The sequence below is a fragment of the Microcebus murinus genome, chromosome 11, assembly GCF_040939455.1.
Source record: "Microcebus murinus isolate Inina chromosome 11, M.murinus_Inina_mat1.0, whole genome shotgun sequence".
Taxonomy (NCBI): domain Eukaryota; kingdom Metazoa; phylum Chordata; class Mammalia; order Primates; family Cheirogaleidae; genus Microcebus; species Microcebus murinus.
The window spans coordinates 16074996-16097124 of NC_134114.1; the positions used below are offsets into that span (position 1 = coordinate 16074996).

Genomic DNA, 22129 nt, shown 5'->3' on the forward strand with positions numbered 1-22129 from the left:
GTTACTGATACATTCACTTAATGGATGTCCTGAACTAGACGATAGGAGCCATTTGGTTTTTTGACAGGAAGAATGGGGGTGTTATGAGGAGAGTGAATAGGGTTAAGGATACACATGGAGAGGAGGCAAGAAATAATAGGTTTTGTGGCCTCAGTCCTTGTGGCCTGAGGGGGTATTGGGGTACAGCTATGTAGCAACTGGCATCCCCCAGGAAAACCTACACAGGGTCATCAAGACGGGCTACGACTGCATGGTCAGTGTCCCAGACTGATGGGTCAATTTCTGAAAGTAGAATCTCCTCACTTTTTTGAAGGGGGGGGTAGCTCTTAGCAAAGAAGCAACTGTGGAGTCGGGGTGTGTTGCAGGAAGTGAACTTGTCTGCCTAGTTTATGGAGGAGATCCCTTCCCAATAAGGGAGTGGAACAATGGGGAATAACTAAAAAAGAATGTACAAAGCTGGTATTGAAAAAGGTACAGTAAAGAGGGGGAGTTTCAAGTGGGGTTTCCTTGATGCCCTTCACATGGATTACAGAGATGGAGGAGCAGGCATTGGGCTATGGAATTGAGATAATACAGATAAACTTGCCCCTGTATCCAGAAGAAATGAAACAGTCTTAACCATATACCATCCCAATTACCGAGACTCGGTGGTTGCGCTGGACATGAGGCCTGATCAGCCTGGGCAGCCTCAGTCCTCTGCTGTCAGTGCCAAGAGTGAGGGGAGCTTGTTAGGTGAAGGTCTGGGGGCCTCAGATGGTGCACTCAAGTGGAGAGAGTGTCCCTGTTGAGGGCAGTCCATTTTCCAGTGGCCCCATTGGCTGCACAAAGGGCACAGCTTACAGGGTGGATGAGGATTAGGACAGGCTTTTGTCCAGTGTCCATATGTGCCACACTGAAAGCAAGTGCCTGAGGGTTTTTAGGAATTTGTTTTAGGAATCTTTTGTGAGAGCTGTCTTGAGCTAGATTTTGGATGGAGGCAAGCATCTGGTATTTTAAGCGAAGATACTTTTCTTTTGGGGCCTGATATTCCTCTTCTCCCTATTGTTAAAATTTTTGAAGGCCATTTCAAGGAGTTCTTTCCATGAGGTCTGTGGTCCCTTTTCTAGTTTTTTAAAATTTTTTCCCGATGTCAGGGGCAGACTGAGAGATAAAATGAAGGTGTAATAGAGTCTGCCCTTCCGTGGATTCCGAGTTTACATTGTTGTATTTGGTTAAGGCCTGGTTAAGGTCGGGTGAGATAAAAAGAGGGCAGGCTTTTCCTGTTGCCCTTGTGTGACCTCTGTAATCTTGTTCCAGTTTACAGCCTTATGGACATTTTTGGCCATGCCTGCTAAGAGGCAGGTCACCATATGATCTCGTGATAAGAGGCCGGGGTCACCTTGCTGATAGGTCCAATTAGGTCTGGAGAAAGAACAGCCTCTGTCGCAACCAGTTTGTGGTGGGACTGAATGTGTAGGTCATCCAAGTGAGCCTCAGCTGAACGCCAGATGAGTTCTTTTCCTCCGGTGTTAAGAGTGGAAATTATGATGACGTATAAGTCATGTGAAGTTTAAGTTGAAGGTTTGTGTAAGATGTAAGAACTCCTGCCTATAGTGTGTTGGGTTTTCTGAAAAGTAACCCAGTTGTTTTTTGATTGGGAAAGGTCAGCCATGGTAAAAGCAACATTGACTCATGCAATGCCTTCTATATCGGCTACTTCCCGGAGCGGAAAAAGATGCGAGGACCCAGGACTAGGCAAGTCCCATTTTTAGATCAGGTTATGGGGGGAAATGGTCAGGGAGGGAGTAGGGGTGTTGCGGTGTCAGGAGATGGTGGTGTGGGAGGGTAATGAGAAGCTGACAAGGAAGAAGAAGTAGTGTCCTGGTGCATAAGGAGGGGATTCAACGGCTGGATGAAAGGACAGACTAGAAAGAGGATTTTCTCCCAATAAAAGAGCTTGGTAAGGGGAACAATCCTAGCACAAGAACGGGCACGAGCAGAGATAGGAAAAAGTCTGTGCATGGGGGACTTCTGACCATTTGCCATTCCTGTGGAAACTGTACAGATCACAAAGGATCTGATGATCAGATGTGCCATTTTACGACCATCAGTTGTCGTTATCTAATTTATATTGGGGCCATGCTGTATTACAAAATAAAATGAGGCATTTCTTTTTAAGGTAACCGTGCAGGCACAGTTTTTAAAGGTTAAGAAGACAACACCCCAAAGGGGAAGATGGCGGCAAGGCGGAAGCACCCGAACCCACGGCGAAGTTAGCCGAAGATCTCTCACTGACTCCGAAAGGTGTCCCTCTCAGAGGAGCCAGGCTCAGAAATAAACCTACCGAAAAGAACTGAAAGGAGGTGGATGAGAATCATGCGTTCCCAGGTTCTCAAGCCGAGACCAAGGGTCCTGAAACTTCCCCAGGAATATAGGGACGGCTGAATCCCACCCCCCAGTTACTGTGGGGGACAAGGTAGAAAGCCATTTCTTACCAGTGGCTTACCACTTCTTATCAGGCGAATTGCTGGGCTTTTGGATGTTTGAGAAAGAATCGTCAAATGGCCTCTCGCCTCTGAAGCCAGGAGAGTGAAAGACAAAGAGAGAAGACATGAGAAGAATCCAGAAACCTCGTGGCAACAGGCAGGTCAGTATAAACCCCCAACTTGGGCCTGACCCGGAAGGAACTCCTGTGAGAGCTGGAGCAGACGGTCTTATCCCATAGGGGCTGGAGACCCGGATATAGAAAAGGCAAGGGTCAGAGGATCTGGGTAGCCGGACACTGTGGAATCCAGGAGTAAGTCCCTGCGAGCTGCGGCAGCCCTCTGCTTCCTGGGTTGCAAAGAGCTCCACTCCCGATACCCGTCCTGGGTTTTGGCACCAAAATGTGAGGTAAGAGGAGAAAAGAATACAGGCTTTGGTGGGCAAAGACAGGTTTTAATAGAAAAACCTGAGAAGGGCCTCTGACAGAGAGGGCAGAAGCACGGCTCTTACAGGCAGGGGGGGATTTTAAAGGGCTTTCGGAGAGTCCATACGGGACTTGAGGGGGTGTAGACCTTTCTGGTGGCTTTTCTTAGTTTTTTGAAGGAAATAGATGCTTATCTTCAGGGAGGGAATGTTGAAAATGGCGGCACTCAGGAAGAAGCAAAATGGAGGTTGTCCCTTTGTGTCTGGGTACTTCAATCTATATAACAGTTTTTATCTACAATCAATTTGCTATTTATATGGCTTCTCACAATTTGCTACCATTAGAGATTCAAGGTTCTTTGTCTTGTTGCTTCTCTGACATTGTTACTTTTTGTTGAAAATGCCGTATAAACAAGTGTTCTGAGCTTCCTCTTAAAGATTTACTCATTTTTCTGTGGGTGTCTTCCATGTATACATGAGGTATAACATGTCAGTAAATTTCAATTAGTTTTTCTCTTGTTAATTTGTCTTTTGTTACAGAGGTCCCAACTAAGAATTCAGAAGTGTAAAGGGAAAATTGTTTTTTCCTCCCCTACACAGCTTTTTTGACAAATAGAAGTTTCAAATTAAGGGAAAAAGCAGCATGAAACTATGCAGCCATTCTCCCTGTGGACGATAAAACATGAGTTGAAGAAGTCACGGGTAAGCAAACACAATGGACAGAATTAAGAGCTATTAGTAATGGTGTAAGAATTAAGTAGTATTTGGACATATAAGTAGTCTTTGGCCATAATCAGTAGCTTTGCTCTGTGCTTAGGAATATAGGTAGATGCTGCTGTTATCTCCTTTACAAGGTCAGTAGATCATCCACAGTACGTGGGACTAAATGGCTCAGGTCTTCACTATAGAGGAAGGCTTTTGCTTGGTAGAATCCTCAAAAGAATTCTAATGCTCTTAAATTTTAATGAGTCAAAAACATTCTTACAAAATAAATTAATTATTATAGATGTTTTCCCATCCTGCCTTTGATGATTGGATTCTGTTAATACAATTGTAAAATTCCATGTGGAATTTTCAAGAAAGAGTTAATGTGAGTCTGTAGATAATAGTTATTGACTTGGAAGGTGGCTGGAAGGTAAAGACTGATGCCCTTGTTTAGCCACTATAGGTAGCTACTTGAAATGAGCAGGTGCGGATATGTTTAAGTTATGCAACATCAAATAGGAAAGGCTATATACCTCTGTCACACTCCACAGCTGTTGATGGGATGAAAGACGGTATAGAATGTCAACAGGAAAGATGGGTTTGGGTAAGATTCCCTGAGAAGTTCCTTTACTGAGCTGGGAGTTGTACAATACAGGACTCTGATGAGGAAATCCAGAAACCTTCAAATGGATCCTGACTGTAACAGAAATGCAATCCATTCTGGGCTCTGCTTACTGCTTACCGAATCAAGAGCATAGCATGCTATTAAGAGATAGAATAAAATAATTTATATCAATTTGTTCTCCTCAGCCATATATTATCAGAACAAATAATGCATTTCCCTCTTGCCAATAATCTAAAATGTTGTAAAAAGCATGACATCTTATAGATGACTTAGGGGTGGGGAACCTGCAGCCTAGGGGCCATATGTGGCCTTCTGAATCCTTGAGTGTGGCCTTTTCACTGAATCCAAATTTTATAAAACAAGTCCTTTTAATAAACCTGGTTGGCTTAAGTGGATAAATTTGTTGTTCATCTAAATGTGAGGATGGAAAAGAGGATATCTTGAAAAGGTTTGGGGGATGTAGTGCTTGGACTAAGTAGTGGAGGATGATGTGATCTCCCAGTGCTGTATGTTTCCTAATGTGCTCTGCTCATTATTACAGTGTCTCGAAATGGAATGGGTCCAGCACTGCTCTTTCTGTGACCTTGCAGAATAAGCATTGGTGTTCAGAGTACTTTTTCACTTTTTCTAAAGTAAAAATAGCTGGAGGGTAATACCATCTTATTGGCTAAATGATAGTAAGTAGTGACCATTAGTCACAGAAGCAGCCCTATCATCCTTTTTTCTTATTATTATTGAGAATAGACAGTATATGAAGATGCAGCAATTCCAGTCTTGCTGCCTCGACTGTGGATGGGCAGCATGACTGAAATAGAATTGCTGATTCTGGGTTCCGATAGGTAATACATGGAAAGAAGAAACGGGGGAAACTGCAGCGGTTGATAATGAAGCACATAAATGAGAAATTTTGCTGGAGAAAATGCCCTCACTTTTTTCTCATGCTGCCATCTCAGAGCAGGGGAATGATATACTTCAGTGCTACTCTCAGATGTGAAATAAGACATAGGTGCTGCTGGGAAAGCTCACAGGTTTCTATTCTTATAAGAATAATCTTATGTAAGCCGAATTACAAGAAATTTTCAAGGCCTCTATATGTGTGGTTTAGAGAAAAGATAGTAAGTAACCAGTATCACTTAATCACCAGTATCATTAATAGCTTTTTGATATTGATTAGGTTATGTTTTGGTAATGCTTATTGTATTTGCTACTTTATATACTTGAAATTCCCACCCTGAACCATACTGGGAAGTTTGTTACTGTCAGTGGTTGGCTGATACACTCAGTTGGTGTGAACTAGGGTGACGGATTTTTAAGATGACTATCTGGGTATGAATCTGGGTATGAAGCGATACATATCATTGCTGCTTGCGTGGGGTGGCTACATCTATATAGCTGCTTTGATTACTCCAGATGAAAAATGGCTGCATGCTCATTTAAGAACTCTGTGTGCATGATAACAGCAGAGAGCTTTATCATGTGATTTGATTAAGTTTATCACTGGGGTACTGCAAATTCTCAAGTTTTTTTTTTTTTTTCTTCTTTTTCTTTCCTTCCTCCCACAGTTTAGTATTCTTACAGAAGAGTACTTTAAATCTTCCAACTTCGTGGACTGTATAATTCTTGATTGTTTTTTTCAAAGCATGTTTTTTCAAAGCAAATTGAATGGAGGTTGGGGTGTTTCTCACCATTCATTTGGCAGATTTCTCTGATTCTGCTTATTTATGTATGAAACCCCACCCACATCTGTACAAGGTTTTCCCATTTTCATATTTTTTATGTTTTACTCATTCTAAGGAATAGGCTCCGATACTCTCCCTTCCTTTGGAGGGATAATTATCTTTCTGTTCATGTTGGTAAAACTTTTTGTCTGCCTGTTTAAGAAGACTACTAAATAATGCTTCTTATTTATTTCAATTTCATCTCAACTCTCCTCCCAATTCATGACTCTTTCTGGAGTTCATTTACACAAGTCAGAATTCCTCCAGGATTATTCCAGGAAGGTTAAACTTTCATGAATTTTCTAAATCAATCATCTTTTGCCCGTTCTCTTTCTAGACTTAACTCTTATTGTTGATATTATCTTGTATGTTTTTCTAACTCTTTGTTGGGTTATGCTTTTTTATTTCATAACTTGTTATTTTAGTGAGCCTTAGAGGGGGATGGAAGTAAACACATGTGTTCAGTGCAACTGTTTTTTCCAAATGTCATTACTGGTTTTATTATATTCAATTTCAAATTACTGTGTGCATCTCTACAAAATTAATGTTCCATTGCTTTATTCATGTCTTGCTTAATAAATTTTCAAACACCACAAGTCTCTACAGGACAAGATTCAGATATCTTTCTTCTGGAACCACTTTCTGCCCCAGTGTAGATTCATGTTTTCCCAAATATGACATTGAGTATCCACTCCATATATTGGCTAATGCCATGCTCCCATCCAGACCACATTTACCTTTTCTCTGCAATTGTTTGAATAAATATGCTGCCATCATTTAAAACTGTGGGTCTCTGGAGGGGTTAATTTATTTATTAAATGTCAAATAACTAGTGAACCTTAGAGCTAAAATTTGTGCCTATAACCACTAATTTTAAAATACTGGTTCTTTGCAGTATGCCAAGATGTTCTATAACTGAATTTTCAAGTCTGAACCCCTCTGGATTGCATATTTGCTACATAAATACAGTGTGTAAATAGCAAGTCATAAACAAGAGTTTTGTAAATTAAAAACTCTCTGCAGTTCCCTTTTGCCAGGAGAAATTAATGCATAGGGGGAATTGGCATGACAGAGAATTCTTTAGTACAAGAAAACCAAACTACTTATTCCTGCCATAGATATTCATGTTCCTCTTTGTTATGAATATTTCGTTCCTAGCAAAACTCAGTAATTGGATTTGTTATATAACTACCTATTAATTTGTGCATGAAATACTTATGTTAATTGAAAATAATAACATTGGTTTTATGTAACATTTTTATGATGTGGGAATATCTCCAAAATTTATCTATTTGATTCTAAGGAAAAAGTATTATAGGTAGAAATAGTCTAAATTTTCTATGATTTGGGTTTATTTGTATTTTTTTAATTGTGTTTTTTAAAATTAAGTAAGACCCTACAAATACTTCATTTTTAAGTGATTTAGAGATTCTACTTAAGCAAAATGTGTCTTTAGCAACTAAAAACTAAATAATGTGAAGATTTTTATTTTTCTGTCTTCAAATTGGAATTCAGATATCACTGTATTCTGCTTAGTAAATTCTGTAGAAAATACTGAAACAAACAAGCTGAGCCACTCAGGCTCAGTGAGGTACATATTACACAGGAAATTTCTGAGAATGTTGGGTTATAACAAAAGTAAAAATACAGTTATATACATTATTAAGTTAGAAACACCAAAACAGAAGTGTCAAATAAATAGAAGATAAATACAATCTGAAAAGCAATAAGTACTTCAGAAATCATGTTTCTATTAAATATATGTATATACCAATGATATATATACCAAAAGCATTTTTTCTATTATCCTATATTCCTGACTGTAGAAATAAGAAAATAGTGGCCCATTTATGGCTCTAGAATTATCTTACCCAGTTAAGAACAATCCAGGTTTCAGTTTCCTTTTAGAGAAAATGAGGAAATTTATTTGGTGAATTATTCTCCCCTCCCTCAAAAACATCCTTTAAAAAGTTTTTTTTGTCCTAGTATTACTTGTAGAAATGGAAACCTAATAGACCAGATGAAAAAATTAGTAAGAACATTGATGGGAAATTAGACTAGAGAAAAGTTGTTTATGTATCTTATAATAAAGACAAATCATGAAACATAGAGTATATCTTTATATAATCTTTATATCCAGGTGTTTATTTCTAGTCAATTTTATATTAAATTTCATAGCTATCTTTGATTTTATATGTAGTTTAGCTAATTAATGTAAAGATTCTGTAAACCATATGCTCAATTAGTCAGTTGTAGTGTGTAGATACAAATCATTCAGAAAAGATAAATTAATAGTTGGATATTATGAGTATGATTCTACTGAGCAACAAATTAAACATAATGAAATCTGCAATTAATTTACTTCTATAATTAACAGAACATCAGCATATTCTAAATAAAACCTTTATCCAGTAATTTGTTTGAATGTATAAAGAAAAAAGTTCAAGTTACCTCTATATCTTGCCTATTATTCAGAAAATATATTAGGTTTGTAGCTACATACGCATTATTGAGTAATTTAGAGAAGTATTAAAATTATGGTGCACTGTATATTAGTTTTTAAAATTCCTATTTGATACCATCCATCAAACTAATGTTTTTGCAGTTTAATTTCTTTCTGCATCTAATTTAGAAAAAGCAAGAATCAATGTTGTCAAGTGTTATGTCATATTAATGTCAAGGTAGTTGTAAATAATTTCAGGTACTTGGATGAGACATATCAGGGCAACTAAAAGTTTAATATAACTCAATGAAGTATGATAATAATATAATTAGATGTTGAGGAAAGATACAGGAGAGACTGCATGAAGGAAACTTACCTTGGATAATCTTTGCAGAAGTAGAAAATATATTTTGTTACAAAACTTGAGACAATTCAGAATGGTAATATTCCATTTTTAAATGACTGTGGACTCTTATAAGCCTCATTTAAATAATTTATAGATAATGGTTCAGGAAACATCTAAATACCATTGCTTCTGCTTTTTGAAAATTTGATGTGTTTTCTTTAAGATGGATGGATGTGGCAATGTTACCAAGATTTTTTTTTAATACAGTACACTGAAAGTTTTAACCTTTAATATATAATGTGTGAAATTATAAAATTATCAGTAAAATTAACTAAAAACATTTAAGAATAATGAATAATTTAATTAAAAGTTATTCTTTAAAAAGGAGAAACATCACTGAAATTTTGAAATAGAAAATGGAATAAGATATAAAAATGAATTCAGAGATTTAAAAAACATTTTTCAAGTATGATTAGATATCTCTTGGAAGAAATCAGTTTGTGGTTATAGTATTATAGATCTGTATAGTTCAACATACCTACTTTGAAGAAAAGCATATTCAACATTTTCAGAAAGAAACAATCCATTATGTTATTATGGGACTTCAGATAATATTTCAGAAGAGCCCCAAATAATACATATCAATTTGTAACATTCCAGGCTGGGCGTGGTGCCTCACGCCTATAATCCTAGCACTCTGGAAGGCCAAGGTGTGAGGCTCTCTTGAGGTCAGGAGTTCAAGACTGGCCTGACCAAGAGTAAGACCCTGTCTCTACTAACAAAAAAAAAAAAAAAAAAAAAAAAAATTAGCCAGACAACTAAAAATAGAAAAAATTAGCTAGGCCTGTTGGCACGTGCCTGTAGTCCCAACTACTCAGGAGGCTGAGGCAGGAGGATTGCCTGAGCTCAGGAGTTTCAGGGTGCTGTGAACTAGGATGATGCCATGGCACTCTAGCCTGGGCATCAGGGTGAGACTCTATCTCAAAAAAAAAAAAAAATTGTAACATTCCTTCAATTAAGAAAATATTTCACACATAAAAATTTCCATAATGAATAACTTTAAATACTGTTCTCACAATCCTCAGCAGAAAGTATATTAGGATACAATTTTACATATAGTATTCATTAATACTCATGGTCTTTCATTGATTATTTAATAATCTTAAAGAATGCTAGTATTTGGTTTTTAATCATTACTAATTTACTGATAATAGTTGCAATAAAAATTTTATTTGGTGATATTTTGCACAGTGTTCTACATGCTCTCCTTGTTTTCTTTTATTACCTTTTGTTTCACTTTGTTATTCAATTTACTTAATAGCCAGCATATTTTGTTTGATAATTAACATTTTATTCTTTTGAGAAAATTGAATAAAAACAAATCATATAAATCCACTCTCAAAACCCACTTGCATCCTCTACTATGTGGTTTGTGGGGCGTGACTCACGTTTTGGCATATTTCTCTTGCATTGTGAAAAATCACATATTAATAATATGTAGGGCAGAGTCACACCATCCCCCTCATTGAGAAATCTGATGTATTTGTTATGGGACATGCAAATAAAGGTCAAAATAGAAACCTTAAAATACACTATTTTAAGAATAAATTATATATTTATTTTGAACCAAGAAAACATCTCAATACTACTACATGTCAAAATTATTGAAAAAACAACCTTTTATAGAAAATATATGCTTTATGTGAAATCATATTTTGTATTCAAAATTGTTCTACTAATAACTGGAGATAATCTTATATGAAATAGCCACTTGTCTACTCAGATGATACTGACTTCTTTGCAGGGGAATATCTGCCAAAATTTGATTCCTTATTATATTATGCCGCAGTTATGACTCATCTCTTTAGGGTAGCATAATTGTCCTGTGAGCTGTGCTGTTTCTAATTTGCTCTTGGTTTAAACAGGAATTGAAAGAGGGTCCAGTGGAGAGATTGTCAGAGATACTGAAATGAGCCATATGCCATTGGAGGCCATTATTTACTTATAAATCCAATATTTATTGGAAGCATTTTGTAATTCCAGAAGGTGATCATAAAATTATTTTAGCTACGTGTTGGATCAATAGCAAATAGGAATTGCTATCACGAAATCATTATGTGTGATGGCCTGAAATAGATCTTTATGTTGAAAAGAACATCGAGGAGTATGGCATTCACCAAGCCACTTTATATAAATATTAAAAATGGCCATTACTTTGTCAAAAATTTATATTAATTTTACAGGTAAATCATGTAAGAATACTCAGATTGTTTCAGTTGCTTAGAATAGCTTGGGATAATTCTAAATGTGTTTCATGTTGTCAGGATGGCATGCTGTGTTATCCCAGAGACATTTGGTAAGAACATAAGCATGTCTTCTAGAGCCATCTGCTATTGATTTTAAAGCTAAGCCTCTCAAAATCTCACTTATCAGGAGCTTAGAGGGAAACATACACACATACACACACACACACACACATATACCCCTCTCTAAATATTTGACTGTTAAAGTATTAATCTAGAATCATTCTTAAAATGAAGCATTCCCTACTCAGGAAGTGGAAGTGTGATATATATTATATATACATGTATGTATGTGTATATATATATATATGTATGTGTGTGTGTGTGTATATATATTATTTTGAAAACCATTTGGAAGCATATGTGTTGACTGGTTTGTCAAGGGGTTTAAAAATAAATATAACCATTAATTTAATCATTCCTCTTCAGGAAATCTCTTTGAATCAGACATTATTAGAAATATTTGGTATAAGTGCTTTCAACAGCAAACACAAATTAGAAATATAATACAGTGATGGTAGTAATAGTAGCACATTATTAATATTTGCTGAGCTCTTTCTATGTAATTGACCCTTGCCCTATTTATTAATCTTGTCAAAAACTTAAGTTAGGTTCAACTATTATATGCATTTTGAAACAAAATAACTGAACCTCATACAGTTTAGGTAAGCTATACAAATGTACCACATTATATATGGTACACATGAATGCAAACCAGTCTGACATTTTAATATTCTTGAATTAGAGAATGCTAATGTCATTAGACTTTATTGCAAAAGTCTTTACTCATAATGTGTATTGTAAAACAATTGACTGTGTCTGCATGTATGTATATTTTGCATAAATATCACTTTGAAATGGGCAAGAAATAATCACTGTGTTCTTAAAATCAGCCGATTCTCTGTCCCTGGCTTCATCAAGCAACATGTGTGATGAATATATTCTCAGTCATTTTTGAGATTTCCCAACATATCCAGACAGAGATGGATCTATGGATGGGCAACTATTAAAGTCTCACAGGGCCCAGCCCTCAGAAAGGCTTACAGTGATCTACTCACAATTCTGAAAGTCTTGTTAATATTATCTTTGAATTTGTGTTTTGTAAGTGAATTTTGATGGGATAATGGAGCCTGTGTCTAGTACTTGAAGCTGCAACTCCCTCATGATCCTGCCACTTAGAATTTGGTAACCCATAGGACCCCAAACTCACTGCCCTGCCCAGTAACCTCTGTCCCCCTCCATGCCTGGTGTGTGTCAGCTTCCTGGGTGGGCTGTGGCTGCAGCAGTCTTTGCTCCATGATGGCAATGCCAAGACAAGTTTGGTGGGTGACTCAGCTGAGTTGAGCCTCTTACAAAATCCTAATATAGGTATAGAGGACAACTGAGCATGGAGGTACTTGACTGTTATGACATTAGAAGGTGTAAGTAAGGTGGTCATAAAATTGTGAATGGTGTGACTACTCCAAGGATATCAACAGACACAGGCAAGGACCTATTTCTCTAATAAAGCTACACACCTGTGGAAGAAAAACTTCATGGAGAAAATACCACATGCAAGGAAAGGGTTCTAGCTGCCAAAGACACTATCAAAGTGGAAGGAGGGTGACATCAGGTCCCATAGCAAGCTTCCCTAGTCGTATTCATGAAATTGGTTCCCCATGACCATTTCCTCATCCAAAAAGTGAGGTTGAGGATTTTCACTTTAATATTTCATGTTGCTTCTGTCTTAATTATTCAATGATTGTATGTCCTTTTTGTTAAGGCATAATATTGTAATATAATGTTAATAATATAAGGAAAGAATAAGGTTAATTTGAGTTTGCCTTTTCTAAAAGTTCATTCCAGATACAATGACTGAATTTAGACAGTAAAACTCAGGCATGCATATATATATATATATATATATATATATACATCCTTTAACAAAAGTGATTAACTTCTTAAACTCTTTTATTTGGTTTCATGAATTCATGTACTTTGTAGTAGCATGGCAGAATTAGTTTGTGCAGCACTTAACATAAAGTTATGCTCTGTGGTCAACAAATTCTGGTTTCCTTTTAACATTTACAATAGCCTTAGATATGCACCTCTGCATTTGTCCAGAGTTAAATTGTCATTACTCATTTGCTTCTTTCTCTAGGTTAAGATTTTATTTAACGCAACACAATAAATGCTATACACGTCAACTCAGTTTTCCACAATGGGAAAATGACAGACTCTTCAGTAATGGATGTTGGGAAAACTGTATATGCCCATACACAGTAATGAAATTAGACCCTCATCTTACAACACATACAAAAATCAACTCAAAATGAATTAAAGACTTAAATGTAAGATCTGACACTGTGAAACTACTAAAAGAAAACATGGGGAAAAAGTTCTGTGACATTGGCCTGGGCGATAAATTTTTTTATTTTACTCCAAAAGCACATTCAGCCAAAGCAAATATAGAAAGATGGGATTACATCAAAGTAGAAAACTTCAGTACAGCAGAGGAGACAGTCAACAGAATGAAGAGACAACCTATGAAATGGAAGAAAATAGTTGCAAACCATACATTTGATAAAGGGTTAATATCCAAAATACATAAGGAATTCAAACAACTCAATGGCAAGAAACACCAAACAACCTGATTAGAAAATAGGCAAAGGACCTACATAGACATTTCTCAAGAGATACATACAAATGGCCAATGGGTATATGAAAACATGCTCAATATCACTAATCATCAAGGAAATGCAAATTAAAACCACACTGACATAACACCTTTCACCTGTTACAATGGCTATTACTAAACACATGAAAAGAATAAAAAGTATAAGAGATGATGTGGAGAAAATGAAACCCTTGCACAATGTTGGTAAGAATGTAAATTAGTACGAACATAAGGGAAAACAACAGGGAGGTTTTTCAAGAAACTAAAAGTAGATTTAATATATGATTCAGCAATCCCACTTCTGGGTAAATATTGAAAGGTTTTGAAGAGATATCTGTACTTCCATGTTCATTGCAGCATTATTCACATAGCCAATATATGAAATCAACCACAAATCCATTAACAGATGAATGGATAAAGAAAATGTGGCATATACACAATAGAATACTATTCAACTTTAAAAAAGAAAAAAGATCACTGAGCACAGTGGCATTTAACTGTAGTTTCAGCTACTTGGGAGACTGAGGCAAGATGATCACTTGAGCCCAGGAGTTTAAGACCAACCTGGACAATATACTGAGACCCAATGTATTAAAAAAAGGAAAGAAATCCTATCATTAGCAATGACATAGATGAACCTGAAGGAAATTAAGTAAGCTAGGAACAGAAAGACAAATAACATATGATCTCACTCATATGTAGAATCTAAAATAGTCAAACTCATGGAAGTAGAGAGAGGAATGATGGTTATAAGAGGCTCTGGAGTGAGGGGCAGGTTGGGGAGATGTTGGCCAAAGAATACACATTTTCATTTAGACAGAAAAAGTTCAAGAGATCTACTGTACAACATGGTGACTGTAGTTAATACAATGTATTTTATAGTTGAAAATTTCTAAGAGAGTAGATTATAAGGGCTATCAACAAAAACACGTTAAATATATGAAGTAATGCATATGTTAGTAGCCTGATTTAATCATCCCACAATGTATACATATTTTAAACATGTGCATGATAAATATATGCAATTTTTTCAATAACAAGATATAATTTAAAAATCTTTCTATTATTTTTCTTTGTACTTACATTCACAATCCTCATACCTTATTATTTGAATATGTTTTGTTTACATACACACACACACACACACACACACAGAATCTTTAACTGAAATGGAGAAGCCTCTGATAGGAGAGAAGACTGGCAGAGGCCAGTTTAACTTTGATTTGTTACATATTCAAGCTATTTTATATGTCTAGAACTTAGGAGAGATGAAGTTGAAGATAGAAATGGAAGTCATCAGAAAATATTTGATAAGACCGTGGTGACTGAATTATTTTTTTGTGATAAATGGTATAGATGGAGAAGTGGAAAGAGCTTAGGACATAGCTCTGTGTCACCGTAAAATTAACCACATGACAAATTGAGAAGATTTCATTTAAGACCAGAAAAATGTATCCAGTGTGACAATGGGTAAAAACAAGCAAAGAATAACCACAAAAGCAAACAAACAAAAAAAGCCTAGGTGAGTGAGAGTCAATGAGAGCTAAAGAAAACATTTTAAGACAGCAGTTGATCAACTATGTCAAATGCTACTACGAAGTAAAAGCTAAAGAAGACAGCACTGATTACAGACTTTGGCAAAATTGTTAATTATTTGTGAGTTGGTTTAGAGTATTTCAGTGTTAGTGGTTCCAAATTTGGAATGGTTGAGACAGAAAAAAGGTGATAGAGAAGTGGGAACAGTCCATATATATAGTTTTTATTATAAATTTTGTTGTAAAAAGCAGCAGCAAAATGAGTAGGTCACCAGAACCTTATGTGCATGCAAGGGGCTTTTAAAAATTTATTTTGCTATTTACAATGAGAGATATTAAGTGTGTATATGTGATTGTGGACAAAGGAAGATAACAACTGCAAAACTGAGTTCCATAAAATTAGGTGAGAAGAGTGAGCACTAGAGCATCAGTGGATTGTCTGGATTTAAATCTGGGAGGACAACTTCTGAGTAATAGAGGAGATGTGGCTGATGACATGGGTTTGGATACTTGGATCCACATATTCTGCACCTGCTTTGTGAACTGTGGGGAATGGAAAAAATAGCATATGAGGGAATTGTCAGAGAATTATCTGCATGTATGGAGTTAAAATTTGAAAATGTGATCATAAATTTGAAAAAAAAATCCAGTCATTACAGTTTCTTTGGCAATACTCAGCTATTTAGGTATAGATCCAGAAAGTGGATAGCTATATTTACACAAGATCCGTGTTCTGCCAGAGGAGAACAACAGAAAGGTGAATAATTGGGGAGAATAAAGAGTGAATCAAGTCAGTGTCAAGAGGGCTGCTCCATGCAACCTATGCCAGGAAATAAGATGAAAATTTGAGGAGGTGCTGAGGCCCTTCCTCACATCCTCTCATTCCACTTCTAAATATACCTACAGGTGCAGTGAACAGTTCACGTGCATGCTTACAGTATCCCACCACAAGTGCCATTGTGTCTCAGTTTATCTGTTTTGAAGCTTTCTCTAATGCTTCAAAAGTTTGCTCAGATTATATTCAGCACAATCTGACCGGGACAGGAATTTAGCAGCCAGATGTAAATTTCAACCAATGAAACTATGTAGTCATTGGATAAATTCCTCAACTCTACATTCCTCCATGGAAAATTCTGAAATGTGCTTTATACAGTTCCATACAGGTCCCCCAGTAAGATTGTGTCCCTTTTGTCCATTGTGATAAGTGGCTCATTATTGCATGTTTTATTTGCTTTTTCTCTTTCCTTGATTCACTTTCCCCACATCCATAAGTGTTCTTCCTGGAATCACCTCTCAAATAATTGACACGCTCCCAAGCACTTAGATCTAGTGGCTCCTTTATTGGAGCCCAAATCAAGACAGAGGGTGGTGATGGAAAGTAAAGTGTTAAGGACAAGGTATTAGAAGTATTGTGGGATGAATAATTGTTTAGGTTATTATGTAATCTGGAAAGGTGGGAAGTGATGTTTAGATAATGACAGGTCAAAAATGAAATTTCAGATGTGGTGAAACTCTGAGGTTTCATCTCTTAGGAAGGTTTGGAGTATAGATAAAATGAGTAATTTGCTAAAGTGTGGCTGGAAAAAATGGTGGAAGTATTGATCAGATTATCTTTAAGAATGCTGACATTGCTAAGAACATAACAAGAGTTTGGTGGATGCAGAGGTAAATTCATGATTAAAAGATGGTGATAACAAGGAAATTGGAAGATAAATTAGGATAATACCACTTGCTTCAGAGATAGGACATATAAAGAAAGAAAAAAGAGAAAGCATTAGAAAGCCACAAGAGAGGCCAAGGGTATCTAATCAAAGTGGTATTCTAAATTATTTCAAGAGGACTTAAGAAAATGCTTCCACTGTAAATGATTCAAGAGACCAGTATCCTCAGGAAGCAAGAGAATTGTTAAAACATTGGACTGTTCAAGATATTCAGGTACTGCTACTTGCCCTCAAGGAGGTGTTGATTTACAGCTCATTGGTTGGAATGAAAGCCTGATATAGCTGGTCTGGGGTTCTGCCAAGAACCTGGGGGACAGCTGGATGTGAAATGAGATATAAAGACTCTAAGGCTGTTGATCTGATCAATAGGAATTAACAAAACTCTGTGCAAGGCTATAGATGTTGCAAGCAGCAAAGTGTTCACAGTATGGGTATGGCTTCAGGTTCCTTCTGCAAAAAGTATTAAAAGGTCTTGACCAATAATATTTACTGTGCTACTAATGTGAAGTGACCCTGGGCTAGGTTCTTAGTCTTTATTTTTTCTGCTTTAGTTTCTTCAACTTGTAAAATGTAAATGAGATAGTATTGTATAGGTTAATTAGTGTTCCTAAAATATTGAACATTATTAAATGTAGTTAGAAGCACTAATTACTCACATTGACAAAAAAAGGCAAGCTTTGGGCTAGAGGAAACAAGGTTTGTGATAAGAGCAGTGAGTGCCCTTTCACTTCTTAATTTTAAGTAAATGTCTTTACTTTGCTAGCAAGTTGTCTCCCGCTTTGATGCCGATAAATTGAACAAATCCTATGAGCACATGAATATTGATATCAGTCAAATGGATATTTTGTTAATATTCCCTATATAACCTAATGTAATTAGTCCTGTGATAATAGACTAAGTGATGTAGCAAATAGTGCTTGTGATCTGGGGTCAAAAGAAATAACTGTATTGCTCCCTAATTGTGTGTGTGTGACCGACCTTGTGCTAAAAGAGTAAAATATGCATAATTGTTTCTCATTCAGGACAGTTGTAAGCCTTCCGTGACTGAAATGATATGATCTTAAAATATTTTTTGAACTGCAAATGGATAAATAACCATCTGCTTGTTCTCTGCTTGCCCTGATTCTTCCAGTCAAACCTAAGAAGCAGATTGCTGTACTTGTCCTTTCTTCTTGTACCTTATTATGCTGAACATTTTCATTACTGTGATTGAAAGAGGGGCTGCTTTATCAATTCATCTATTCATTCATCCATCCATTTATTCAATGATTGAGTAAGCCTTAAAATGTCAGAATTGGGCATGGGGTAGAAAAATAAATAATAGTCCCTGTACCCAAGGGAATCACATGCATTTAAAAAAATAATTATAATATGATGTGCTGTTTAAGAGAGGAAAGTACAGGAATCTGAAAAACACCTAAGATTGTTGTGTTAGTGTTATGCACACCAAATTGATGTTTTACAAATTCCACAATCTCAGCAGCTTATAAGCACATGCATATATGACTCATAGTTTCTGTAGGTTAGGAGTCTGGGCATGTTTAGTGGAGTCTTCTAATGATGATCTCACAAATCTGCAATCAAGGGTTCACCTAGGCTGCATCTCATCTAAGGTTTCACTGGGGAACAATCTACTCCTAAACTTCAGATTATTGGTATAATTTATTTCCTCATGGTTATATGACTGAAGGCCCTAGGTTTTTGTTGGTTGATGGCTAGAGACTGCTAAGAGTTCCTAAAGGTCATTTATAATTCTGTGCCATTTGGGTTCTCTATTATGGCCGTTTTCTTTAGTAAGAAAGTTCGCCATCCTAAAGAGGGCTCAGTTCCTCTGGTAGGAGCTTTAACCTGATTATATTAGTCCCACCCAGAATAATCTCCTTTTTGATTCACTCAATATCAACTGAGTTATAAACTTAATTATATTTATAAAATCTCTTCATTTTTGCCTTATTATATCAGTAAGAAGCAATTCAAAGGTCCTGTCCACACTCAAAGGAGGGAGATTCTATAGGATGTGAAAACCCTGGAACCCACCCTTCGGGTTTTGCCACCACAACTGTAGAAGAGTCTGAGTTTAAAACAATGAAGCATTAATTATTTTTAATATTAATAAAAATTACCAGCTACCATTATGAATTCTCAAATTCTCAAGATTATAGAAAAAATAAACATATACAAATTAAGATTCACTTGTCAAAAATTATTGAGACCAAAGTGTTTTGTATTTCAATTTTGAAATATTTGCATATACATAATAAGATATCTTATGAATAGAACCCAAGTCTAAACAAATTTATTTATATTTTTATATACTGTATACATATAGCCTTAAGGTCATTTTGTAGAATATGTTTAATAATTTTGTGAATGAAACAAAATCCTAACTGTTTTGACTATGACCTGCCACATGAGGTCAGGTGTGGAATTTTCCACTTGTAGAATCACATCAGTGCTAAAAAAATTTGGATGTTGGAGCATTTTGATTATTGTATTTTCAGATTAGAAGTGTTAACCCTGTAATTTAATTTTGTTGGTGATGTCAATAATCACAATATTATTAATATATAGCACCAAATAGAAAAATAAAGAAGGAAAGGAATAGCAAAGGGTCTTACAGGAGGAACTGTTACTCTATGTAGGATGATCAGTGGTAACTTCTCCAACACAACTATGTTTAGGCAGGAATTTTATGGAAGCTATGCAGATATCTGAAGGGAGATTATTCCAGGTTGAGGAGTATACTTGATGAAATATCAGATTAGGACTTTGAATTTTACTCCTGGAAAAATAGGGAAATATTAGGGGAGGCCAATTAAAAAGGATGGTGCAGACTTTGTGTATATGGAAGGTGACCTTGGTAGGGGATGAGGAAACAGAGGGCTCAGTTCGACTACCACAGGATCTTAGTTGAAAGGAGAGGTTGATTTGGTGGTTGAATACTCATTAATGGCTCTTCAAATTGTGGATATATTTTCAAGATAGAGTTGGCACGATGTATGGATGGATTGGATGTCAGTGGTGACTCCAAAAATTTTGAGCAGAGCAAGTATGCAAGAATGGAGTTGCCATATGCTTAGATAGGGAAGTCTGTGGCAGAAAACTTGCATGAGAACTTCATTTCCAATGACTGATCCCTGGAGCATCCCACTGATTATAGATTAGGAATGGAAAACCACCAAGGGAGACTCGGTAGAGATGGACAGCATAATGAAGATAATCAAAAGTGAAGATTCAGAAGCCAATAAAAAATGTTTGTAAATTTAAAGTAAGATAATGTGACTTCCTTTTTTTCCATTCACATTCAGGCACTAGAAGAATTATGAGAAATGTTAGCTTTATCAGGGTTGAAGATTGCAAGTAAATAGCACAAAAAAAAAAAAAGGACAATGAGTTTGAGAGTATATGTAAGACAGTGATTATTATGGATCATGGTTTTATAGTTTGGAAGAATGGGAAAGGAGAACATGGTGTTAGAGGTGACAAAGATTCTTTGCTTCACCAAATTTTAGTCAGGCTCTCAAACCTTCTCTTAAGCACATTTGCACACTTTTTGTAAAATCCAGTGTTAGCAAGAAGACTGCTAAGTCAGTTTAGCAAGAACTCCCTATCCTTGAGATCTGATCACTCTCAATATCTTAGCCTCCACCATCTCACAGGTGATATCTGATTATCCGGGCTTGTTTTCAGTTAGAATCCTGGTAGAATCTGATAGGTGCCAGAATACCTCCCTTAATGGGAATGCTTCCTCTTGATAATTTTACTTCCACTGACCCCGACCCTGCTCATTGACTATAAATTCCCACTTGCTCATGCTGTCCTCAGAGTTAAGCCCAATTTCTCTCCTCCACTGCAAAATCCCTTGTTGTGGCCCCTATACCTATTGTAGTGGTCTTGAATAAAGGATGCCTAACTGTGCTTTCATAAGTATCAGTGAAAGAGGTAAAGGGCAGTGAAGGACAAAATGTTGTGATGTAGAGTTATAAAAAGAAAAAACTGGAAAGATACAAGACAGATTTGAATGTGGATGCAGAAAAGCAGTTACTAGAAATAGTAAAAGTACGATTTAAACTCAGTTATTACTGGGGCTCACACTTTCACTCTAGCACTATGCAGTGTTTTATTTGGCACCAATGTATCAGGGAGGACAAAACTACCAACAGCTCTATTGATTCTGGGCTGTGCCTGGGAACTCAGGTCACTCATATTGCTCAAGTAATCTCTTTCTCATAAGCTCCCCCACCATTCCTGCAGCAACAACCTGGTTGAAGTCGTCTCATAGGTCTCACAGTTTGCAAGTTCTTCCAATCTATTTTCAGACTAGGAAAACCAACCAAGTGTTCACTTGCCTTTCCCAAAGTTCAATGTTTATGTTTCTAATTTGGAACACTTATCTCTTTATTCAGGATTTTATAAAATGTTGGAAAAGTTTTTGGCCTTAAATGGCTTCTTTTTGCTTTCCTAACACAAATATCCATTAAACAAGAAAAGAAACCATTATCTGCTTAAAATAGTAAGAACAAATACAGGTAGAAAAAATATCTCTCTCAATTCTGCCCCATTTACAAACATATTTCTAATCAGTGCCACTGCTATTTGGGTGTGAAGTAGTGTGTTATTCTACACTTGAAAAAAGGTTTTCAAGAAAGGGACTTCTGAATGTCTTGTCAAAAATACTTAGCTTCAATGTTACTTTTTAATTCCTTTGAGCTAATATGGAGTCCCTGCTGAAATGCAAACATTCTCTCAGAAAATAGCACTATATTATCAGTTACTATGCCTTAATGTAAGTTAATTTGTCAACTCCAAGATTATCACCACTGACAGCCAACAGACTCCAGATCATTAAAATTGTATATAAAATAGTAACTTTTGCTACAGGGTGTGGAAAAGGAAGTTTCCCAGACTAATTCATACTGTGGTCTTAAGAGCTGTCCCTGTCTTTGGAATAGAGGCAGCCAGAGCATAAAAAATTACAGGAATGTTGACGTCCTTCATTTCTCTTTTAGCTCTAGATATATCTCAAACTCTGAAAATAAAACACTGTCTAATATATATTTCAGATTTATCTTTATTATTCAGAATCAGCAAACAATTAACAAAATTCAAAGTTAATCTTTTCATGGTGTGGACAGTTATTTGTTTGACATTAGTGAACCACCTAGCTTTTATTTATTTTTTATTTCAGCAC

The 22129-nt window shown here is 36.2% G+C and overlaps 1 long non-coding RNA gene across 3 annotated transcripts in view; it reads left to right on the top strand.

The window, feature by feature from the left end:
- The first annotated feature begins 2745 nt into the window (after window positions 1–2745).
- The window catches only part of LOC105856619 (uncharacterized), a 104193-nt gene continuing 84809 nt past the window's right edge, over window positions 2746–22129 (top strand). For all 3 annotated transcript variants that reach the window (XR_012921755.1, XR_012921753.1, XR_012921754.1), the window contains exons 1-2: window positions 2746–2871; window positions 3427–3588. This is a non-coding gene — a long non-coding RNA (uncharacterized LOC105856619). The remainder of the gene's footprint in view (window positions 2872–3426; window positions 3589–22129) is intronic.